Source organism: Palaemon carinicauda, chromosome 4, assembly GCF_036898095.1.
Source record: "Palaemon carinicauda isolate YSFRI2023 chromosome 4, ASM3689809v2, whole genome shotgun sequence".
Classification (NCBI taxonomy): Eukaryota; Metazoa; Arthropoda; class Malacostraca; order Decapoda; family Palaemonidae; genus Palaemon; species Palaemon carinicauda.
In genome coordinates this window covers 169684950-169694949 of record NC_090728.1, presented here as the reverse complement: position 1 = coordinate 169694949, position 10000 = coordinate 169684950, and positions in this window count along the sequence as shown.

Below are 10000 nucleotides of genomic sequence, written 5' to 3'. Positions count from 1 at the left end.
GCATTAAACATTTTCAACTAAAGATACTCAATAAACAGAAAAACACATGAGGAACGAGTAACTCCTTAAATTTATTGTATATAAAGTTAACAAAAGATAACAAAAGTTGAAGGGGCATATTAGAGAGAGAGAGAGAGAGAGAGAGAGAGAGAGAGACCTGAAATACCTGGTCAATTATGGACAGATACCTAGTGATCACGGCTGCCAGAGCATATTACAATTACTAATCTTTATTATCCTGAATTCTTGCAAGACATCTATGAATAATCGCTTGAAAATAGAATTACTTGTGCCAATATGATTATAATCTGATTGTTTTTATAATACAAGGAAGAAATTAAAACAGTCTTCCTTTTAAATTGAGTACAAATTAAAAATTGATATTTATAAAACCAGAAAAAAAAATACATAAAAAACGTGATAATCAGTTAAGTATTAATTTCTTCCTTAAACCGTACGAAGCATAAACTAAAGAATGCGATAAACTAAAAATTGGTTTTTATAAAACCAGAAAAAAAGAAACAGTATAAAATACATAAAAAAGTGATTATCAGTAAAGTATTAATTTCTTCCTTAAACCGTTCGAAGCATAAACTAAAGAATGCGATAAACTAAAATATAGATAAAACGATAAAGAAAAAGGGCTCTTACCTCCCCACAACCTTTACCAAGCGAGTTCCGAACCGCCTCATTTACATTGCGTCTTGGGCAAAAATTATCTTATCCTTGACAATCCGCTGATCTTTATCGAGCTTTACACCCAAGATCAACCCGATAAATATGAGATACACAGATATTAAATTGCAATAATTATGCTTAGTCGATGCTGCTTATCAGATAGCACTTAATTTCAATTTTTCCACCGCCACTCTCTCTCTCTCTCTCTCTCTCTCTCTCTCTCTCTCTCTCTGTACCGAGGGTGGCATAAAAATGAACTGATAAAAAACGAGGAAAATGGTTCAACTTCGAAGTTATTAATACGCCAGAGCCATATACCTCTTCATCTTTATCTTAGATACAAATATATATATTCTTTTTAATTATTAATAGTAATTATTCCCCGACTTTGTTTTCTGATTTACGAAATGGCAAGGAAATTAAAATTTATCTCCTATCATATCATTTTATATCTGAATTTCAATGTATATCAAATAAAACTCTGACAAGGTCCCACCTCTCTCTCTCTCTCTCTCTCTCTCTCTCTCTCTCTCTCTCTTCACAGAGCCATATACCACTTCATCCTTTCCCTAGATATAAGTATATTCTTTATAAGTACTGTATTATTAGTTATTATTCTCTGGTTCTGATATTCTGATTTAAGAAATGGAAAGGAAATAAAAATTTATCCCATATCATTATTTTACATCTAAATTTCAGTGTATATGAAATATAACTCTGACGCGGGGTCCCCAACTCTCTCTCTCTCTCTCTCTCTCTCTCTCTCTCACATATATATATAGTACCAGCTAATGATGATGATGATATATGTATGTGTAAATATATATATATATATATATATATATATGAGAGAGAGAGAGAGAGAGAGAGAGAGAGAGAGAGAGAAACCAACCTGATCAAAGTTGCATGTAAATTCAAAATGACATGATGGCTGTATATACAATTTCCTTCCAATGTCACACAGTAGTATTATTATCCTTATTAGTAGTAATGTGTGAAAAAAGGATTAACCATTCCTTTATATAAGGTAATGTGATCCCGGTAGTTGCCTTAGATATAAATCGATACTGCGGATTGCGTATATGATATTAAATTGAAAAAAAAAAAAATACAATGAATAATCATCAGAATTAAAGGAAAGAGCTTATGCGGAATACAAAAGTGATTTTAAGAGAAGATGCAAAGTGTACATGAGAATATGCAAACCGTAGTATGATTGGTTTAAGAACAAAGCTGTTCTCAGACTAATCTGCGTTTTATTCCCCTAAAAGTTTGGTATTTTATAAAACAGAGATATCAGAAGTGGTTTATATTTGCAGATAATGCGTTCTCGGTATGGTAATACTGGGGAGATCTTTCAAAGACATTAGAGTGAATATGGAATATTTGCAAACAGACATTTAAAAACAAACGCTAACCAGGGAAAATAATTATGATCAATAGAAGTTACGAATATGAAATAATGTCTATTATTATAGATGATGGAAGAATCACCGTGAATGGTAACAGTTTTATGGTAGGAAGAGCCGTATGAAGAGCGTATAGGTAAACTGCAAAACTGATGAAGCAAGGGCTGTAGCAAGATATCAGCCAAATGTTTACAGAGTAAATGAGTGTCATTAAAATGAAGAGTTGGGATGTATGGAAGGATTGATGACCCAACTCCCTTTCAAGGAAGTGAATTGTGGATTGTGAGAATAATGAGGGTAAAAGGGTTGGTGAAAAGAATTGGGAAATTTATTTGGAATATGAATATTTGAAAAGTTGAGAATTGTAAAAATGTGACAAAGTTATTTGAAGGTCGGCAAAATAGAAAGTGTTGAAGAAAGATAGGGTGATGTAAATTGTGTATAATTTGGAAGTTAGATCAATCAAGTGCTGGTTAAATAACAAGGAAAAGGTGTTGTGGTTAGCTTAATGTTAGAATTGAATAATCACCTTGACACCTTGGAATAAATTTTCCATAATATTAACCACTGCTTATACAACCATGACAAAATTTGTTCGATTTTCTTAAACTTTTACTTCTGAATTAAAAGATACGCATCAACTCTTCGTCTATTAGGAATTTAATTTTTCGATTTTCTTGACCTTTTAATTTTGATTTTAAAGATACGCATAAACTTCTTGTTTATTCGAAATTTAATTTTTCGATTTTCTTGACCTTTTAATTTTGATTTTAAAGATACGCAGAAACTCCTTGTCTATTCGAAATTTAATTTTTCGATTTTCTTGACCTTTTAATTTTGATTTTAAAGATACGCACTAACTCCTCGTCTACTCCGAAATTTAACACCCTCCATGATAATTATAAAGAAGCAGAAATACTTCTTTAGCATTAATACTCTTATTATCTATTTGCCCCAAGATTATCTCCTCAACATAACTCATCAGCATATACCAATTGTGCAATGTCAAAGAGTGATAAAATTCGAAGGAAAAAAAAAAAAGATAATGGGTGCCGTTACAAGGGTCTCAAATAATTTCTCTGGTGACGCATGGTAACAGTGATTCATCCAAGGATTTCATGCCTTAATAGGATTAAATTTATGTCTTTCGTCTCCTTTTTAACTCGAGTGTTAAAATTATGAGCCTTATTTTAATTCACGATCCGATCTCCATCATAGCATCTTGGCTTAATATATGACGATACTAAAAGTTCAGAGAGAGAGAGAGAGAGAGAGAGAGAGAGAGAGAGAGAGAAGAGAAATTGTCAGCCAGCCCTTCAGTCGTAAAAACCTCTACAGATTCTGCATTAATGATTTCATGCGTTTAATAAATACTTCTTTTTACTTCTTTTATTTGTCTCTCTATGGTCTTCTACAATGTTTTTATCTATCATGAATATATTGTAGTCTAACATTGAAAATTAATGTTACCTTCACAAAGTTCGCTTTCAGATAAATCTATTTTCGCCCACTATATACTTATAAAGTGTATATTCCATTCTATTTTCGCCCACTTACAACCAAGCATTATAACTATGCAGTGTATATTTTACAAAAAATCCATCCCAAGATGTTTTACATCATATGTTGCAAGTTTATAGGTTTTTTTTACGTTTATCTCATGTTTAGTTTATAGAAAAGGCTGGAATGGACTGAACTGATACTGATAATATTCAGCCTATCATAAAATGAGACAGTTAAATAAAGTACAAAGTTTCAATGATTCCGATATTCATGTAAAATATAACAATAGTGAAAATTAATGCTTCTAACAAGATACCACTTATACGAATGTTGATATAAAAGCATAAACAAATACACTTACACGCGCTCAGCCTATACATACATACATATATATATACTATATATATATATTTTATATATAATATATATATATATATATTTATATATATATATATATTATATTTAATATATATATATATATATATATATGTTTACATACATATCATAAATACACACACACATATATATATATATTACCTATATATATATATATATATATATATATTCATATACACAATAATATATATGCCATAGTATATATGTGTAAATGAGTCTCTCTCTCTCTCTCTCTCCTCTCTCTCTCTCTCTCTCTATCTCTCTCCTCTCTCTATCTCTCTCTCTCTCTTCATCTCTCTCTCTCTATCTCTCTCTCTCTCTCATAGCCCTGGGAAGGTTCGGCGTGGAAAAGCGACCTGTCGTGCCATTTCAGAACAAAAAGAACAGCCTCGAAGATATCACGATTTAATGAACAATATAAATGCCATCGAAGCACATCTCCATCCCTTCACTTTATCCCTCCTGTGTTCAACTTTCTCCTCCTTTATCAGCTTGATCCTTAATACTCCCTCTATCCCCTCTATCTCCATTTCTTTTGATCCCGGTACTATATTTATTCTTTGAACGGCTACTCCAAAACTCTTGAAGCCATTTTATGGGACGCTGGTACTCAATAGTTGCCTGTCAAACCACTGTCATTATCATTAGATTTATGATTGCTCTCAATATTGCTAGTTTGTCAATGTTAGTCTTGCATTGAGCGTGTTGGCACATTTTAGGATGATAAATTTTCATTATATAGATATCTAACCTTTATAATGGTAAATGGGCAGTATTTGAAATAGTATATATAGAAATATGTTCATGAAAATTTATATGACAGCGTTTCAGGGATCTGCATCTTATCTGCCTTTTGTTTTTTGTGTTTATATTTTACCATAACTGCTTGGTCTTGTAACTATCCAATGTACTTTCAAACACAAGCAAATTACACTTTCTAACACAAAGAAAAAAACCTTAATTATTAAATACATGCAAAGATTAAAAGAGACTCTCCTAATACAATAAAACAAGCCAAAACACTCATCAAAAAATTCTGATTCTATAATTTGATATATATATTGCAAACCTTCATTATATCACAACAACCTCTAAAGCCTAGGCAAAAGTAATGAATATCTCATTCATTCAAACCAACCTAAAACAACTACAAATTCCAATTTACATTAGACCGCCAATATCATGGATCGAAATGAGAAAAAGGGAATAAATCCATTAACTCGCTAAACTGATCGAATTGAATAAACATCCATTCATTTACGAACAGAACTCTCTTTTTTAATAATGCTTTCGAACGGTTCTCGCGACGAGAAATCTCTGACGGATCAAACGGCAGCGTATGGGGAACCATATATCTCTATATATCTGAAGTGAGGATCGAGCTATTCGAAAATTTGCATAATGAATGCCTCCAGCTACTGTGTGAGAGAGAGAGAGAGAGAGGGAGAGAGAGAGAGAGAGAGAGAGATAAATGAACTGGGTGTCTTCATCTGGACGACAGTCAAAAGATTTATGCTTTCCTTTCCCGGAGTTGACGATTTTCTGAAAATAATTTTGTCTGGTTTCAAATTCAATTCCCAAATGCAAGATTTCAGGGGTGGTTCCACCCTTCGATTTGTAATGTTCTTCAATTCTTGCTAGTATTTTCATATGTTTTCTGTAATCTCGTATTGTTTTCCTTAATTATCCCATTAATTTTACAATGAAAAATCTAGACAGAGAGGATAGATCTACTTTGCATAAGCAAACCAACGAATTAAGTCACGGAATACAGAGAAAGCAGAGAATTCCTCATTCTAAAAATAAAGAATACGAAATATTCAACCATTTGAACCTAAAGTATTCTAATTTGTAAGGAAAAGAAAGTAGAAAAGGCTTTCAAACCAAGTTCTTGAAAGCACTGATGAAATGAATACTAGCGAACATAGTATAAGGCAACAACATAATAACTAATGAACCTGATGTTTTGTCTACTGTAAAGCTTTTAACTCTAATCCGTTAACAATAAGAAGTATGTGAAGAGTCTCTCAAAATACGAAAAACAATATCAAAATATATATTCTTAAATTTTAATGTGCTGCCCATCGAAGTACAGAGACTCATAAATAACACACCATGAGTTTTTAGAAGAAAACTTATTTACTTAGTACTTTTTTAAACAACGTACACTTCTCTATTGAGATAAAAATTTAAATTATAGCTTTTAAATAATAAATAAAATACCAATATAGATAATAGATCGTGTATTATAAAGAAATAAATACGCTTAAACATTTATTAATGTATGAAGACAAACATACGAACACAAACACCCATACTAACCAGAAAACAAAATGATAATAAAGTCCAGATATTCAAACCTCAAACACAGAAATCACAAGAATGCCATACCGCTATTCGCTAATTTGCGAGGCATCTCGCTAAACGAGAAACATCGTTTTAAAACTGGGCAAAATGGCATAAATTCTCGTCTAGTGTGACCTCTGGACATACCTTACTACTATAATACTATACAACGAGTCGTCGACGACCGACCATAAACTGTAAATGCGCTGTATATCTCAAACCATCAGACCAAATATGTCCCTATCGGGAATCTTAATATAGTCTACGTACAGGACCTATACCGGCACAGGACCAGTCCACAACCTGAGCCATAATGTTGAGAATAGTGAAAGATATCCCCGAAATCTGAGGGGAATTTATGAATAAAGAGCATTACCCTATTAAAAATTTGCCGTTAAAGAACAAAAAAATCTAAATATCCTGAAATAACAGTTGACAGGCATTTACCGTTTTTAAAAACGGTTTATATTGATATAAAGGAGTGATATTACAGTCACCAACCCGTTAAAGGTAATAAATAAAAAGGGGAAAAATTACGGTCGCCTGTATTTTACTGAAATACGGCTGAGAACAGTATATTTTTATGGAGGATTTCCAATTAAATTACGTTTTTTTTAACGATGTATATCTGCTATAGAATAAACAATCAAATACTTAAATCAAAATCTGAAACACTTGGCACATAATATTTTCAGTGATGGAAAAATAGAAAATATTCTCAATTTAATACTGACCAAATTATGCTGCGCTCATTTTGTCTTTTTTGGGGGGTCAAATACTTCGTTTGAATAAAAGTATGCATGGATAATTGGAAAAAGTATATTTTACTCTATTACACATTAACATTAGGATAACTTCCCATTTCACTTGAAGTAAAACAAAGCCTGATATATAAATTCACTTACGAAAAATAAATAAGTGAATGGCTGATGAAAATAGATAAACTAAATAATATTCCCCGAAAACTAAGATGAATTAAATCTTTCGCAGGAATTAAACGAGAAAATGGGTAAAACGAATAAACTGGCAATTAATAAGAAACTACTGAACCACAATAATATATATTTAAATATATATATATATATATATATATATATTTATATATATATATATATATATATAAATTTCTGGTAAAATTACTTACACGTTAACAGGGGTGCAATAAAAATTGCATTACTTCCCCCAAAATACAAAGGAAATAATCTGATAGATACAATATACCAAAGATAGATTAATCACACGAATAAAATAACATATCAACCGTTCTTAAATATGAACGAATAAAATGGAAAACAATAATCAACATCTCCCTGTAGGCAACAAAACTGATACGGAGAGGGAATAACGCCAACAAAATATTTTAATGTATGTATTACCATCTCCAGCAGACAAATAACCATTTATTTTTCGAGGGAAGGTAAACAACAGGTGGGGAGTAAGTTATGGCACCAGTTAATAAGGGGACAGATTCATTCTTCTTTTTCTAAAAACAAAATAGACCTCATTAGTAAGACAGGTCAGATGAGGTTTACTAAAGGGTAGAAAGAATGAAGGTAACTCTAATTTGATAAAATAACATATGGGGCTATTTAAGGATCATATTTAATTGCGTTCGTTTGATAAAGATGATCAAAGATTATCAACTTAATTACTGGTATCACTACTAATAGTTTTGAAATCTTTACTATATCATAATTATTTATAATATAACCTCATCGGCGTTCTGTTAAATATTAGGCAACGTACCAGTTCTATTATTACCATCACTTGTATAATTATCATCATCAGAGCTCTCTTCATAAATTAAGTTATTCTTAATCATCATTCTAACTTTATCATTACCCTCATTACTTGGAATCCAACCTATCTTCAAAACCCTCGTTATAATTATGATTACTATCACATAACTACTTTCACTACTATCGATAAAATCATTAAGTAATTGACCAATATTACCAGATAAGATAACATGACTCGAATCAAGGGCATTTTCGAAAAAGTTTATTCTTTTGTTTAATTGCATTTCCTTGAGTATCCCAATCTCCCAGTTACTATTCTCGGAAAATTCAAAGGGCGCTTCTCTCTCTCTCTCTCTCTCTCTCTCTCTCTCTTTATATATATATATATATATATACATATATATATATATGTATATATATATTTATATATATGTATATATATATATGTATATATATATATATATACACACACACATATATATATATATATATATGCATATATATATATATATATATATACACACAGTATATACGTATGTGTGTTACTCATAAAATTATCGTTATTCATATTTCACAACTACTAAAAACATATAAACTTCTGCTTACCTCTTCAAAATACTCTTTTCTATAGGTTAAAAGTGGATCTTTCAACGGCTAATGAGAACCAGTTATTAACGGCTACTAGTGCAAAACAAAAAAAGGTATCACCTAATTTCTTGACTGTTTCGGGTGACAGATTTCTTACATAAAAAGAAATAATTGAAGGAACAATTAAAGGAACCCATTTCTTACAATAAAAAGAAAATCAGTTATCAGCAAACATAATAAAAACTTGGTCCACTCTCCGACCAACTCCAGAGGATTGTTATATCTGATAATTTTTTAACAATGAATCAGAAACGTTCCATCACGACTCCAGGTATTTCTGGGAACCAAACCTTGAAACTTCTCGGTTCAATGCAAAGAAAATTAATTTATAAATAATAAAATTTAGATAAGAACCGTAAAAAAAAAACATGAAAGGTAATAATAATAGTTAAAGAATAGCGTTGAACTTCAAGGTTTAGTGCTAAGAAAATTAAATAACAAATGATAAAATTAAGATAGGAACCATAAAAAAAGTAATGATATTAGTTGAAGAATAACGTTGAACTTTAAGGGTCAGTGCAAAGAAAATTAAATAACAAATGATAAAATTAAGATAGGAACCATAAAAAAAAGTAATGATATTAGTTGAAGAATAACGTTGAACTTCTCGGTTAAGTGCAAAGAAAATGAAATAATAAATAATAAAATCAAGATAAGAACCATAAAAACCAGAGAAGTAATAATTCTTATTACGACTCATCACCTGAATTTCTTCAGAGAATGGTGGTACTGGTTCTAAAACATACTCCGTAACTGGCATCTCTAGAACTCATGAACTTTTAAAGGATGAAACGACTACCCCAGTATTATTGATTATTATTAATTCTTATTGATTATTATCATCAATTATTATTATTATTATCAATTATTATTATTATTATCAATTATTATTATTATTATTATTATTATTATTATTATTATTATTATTATTATTATTAGCTAAGGACCAACCCTAGTTGGAAAAGCAAGATGCTATAATAGCCCAAGGAGGAAAGGAAATAAAGAAACGATATGAAAAGTAATGAACAATTAAAATAAAATATTTGAAAAATTGTAACAACATCAAAACAAATACTTCACATATAAACTATAAAAAGATATATGTCATCCTGTTCACCATAAAAACATTTGCTGCAAGTTTGAACTTTTTCTTGACATCAACAAATTCCACGCAACATAAGCACTCCCTTTGGTTGATTCTACCATAAAACCACCAGTTTGCGATAAATGAGATATTTACATAAGAGTACATTTATGATAATTACTTAAATATGTAACATT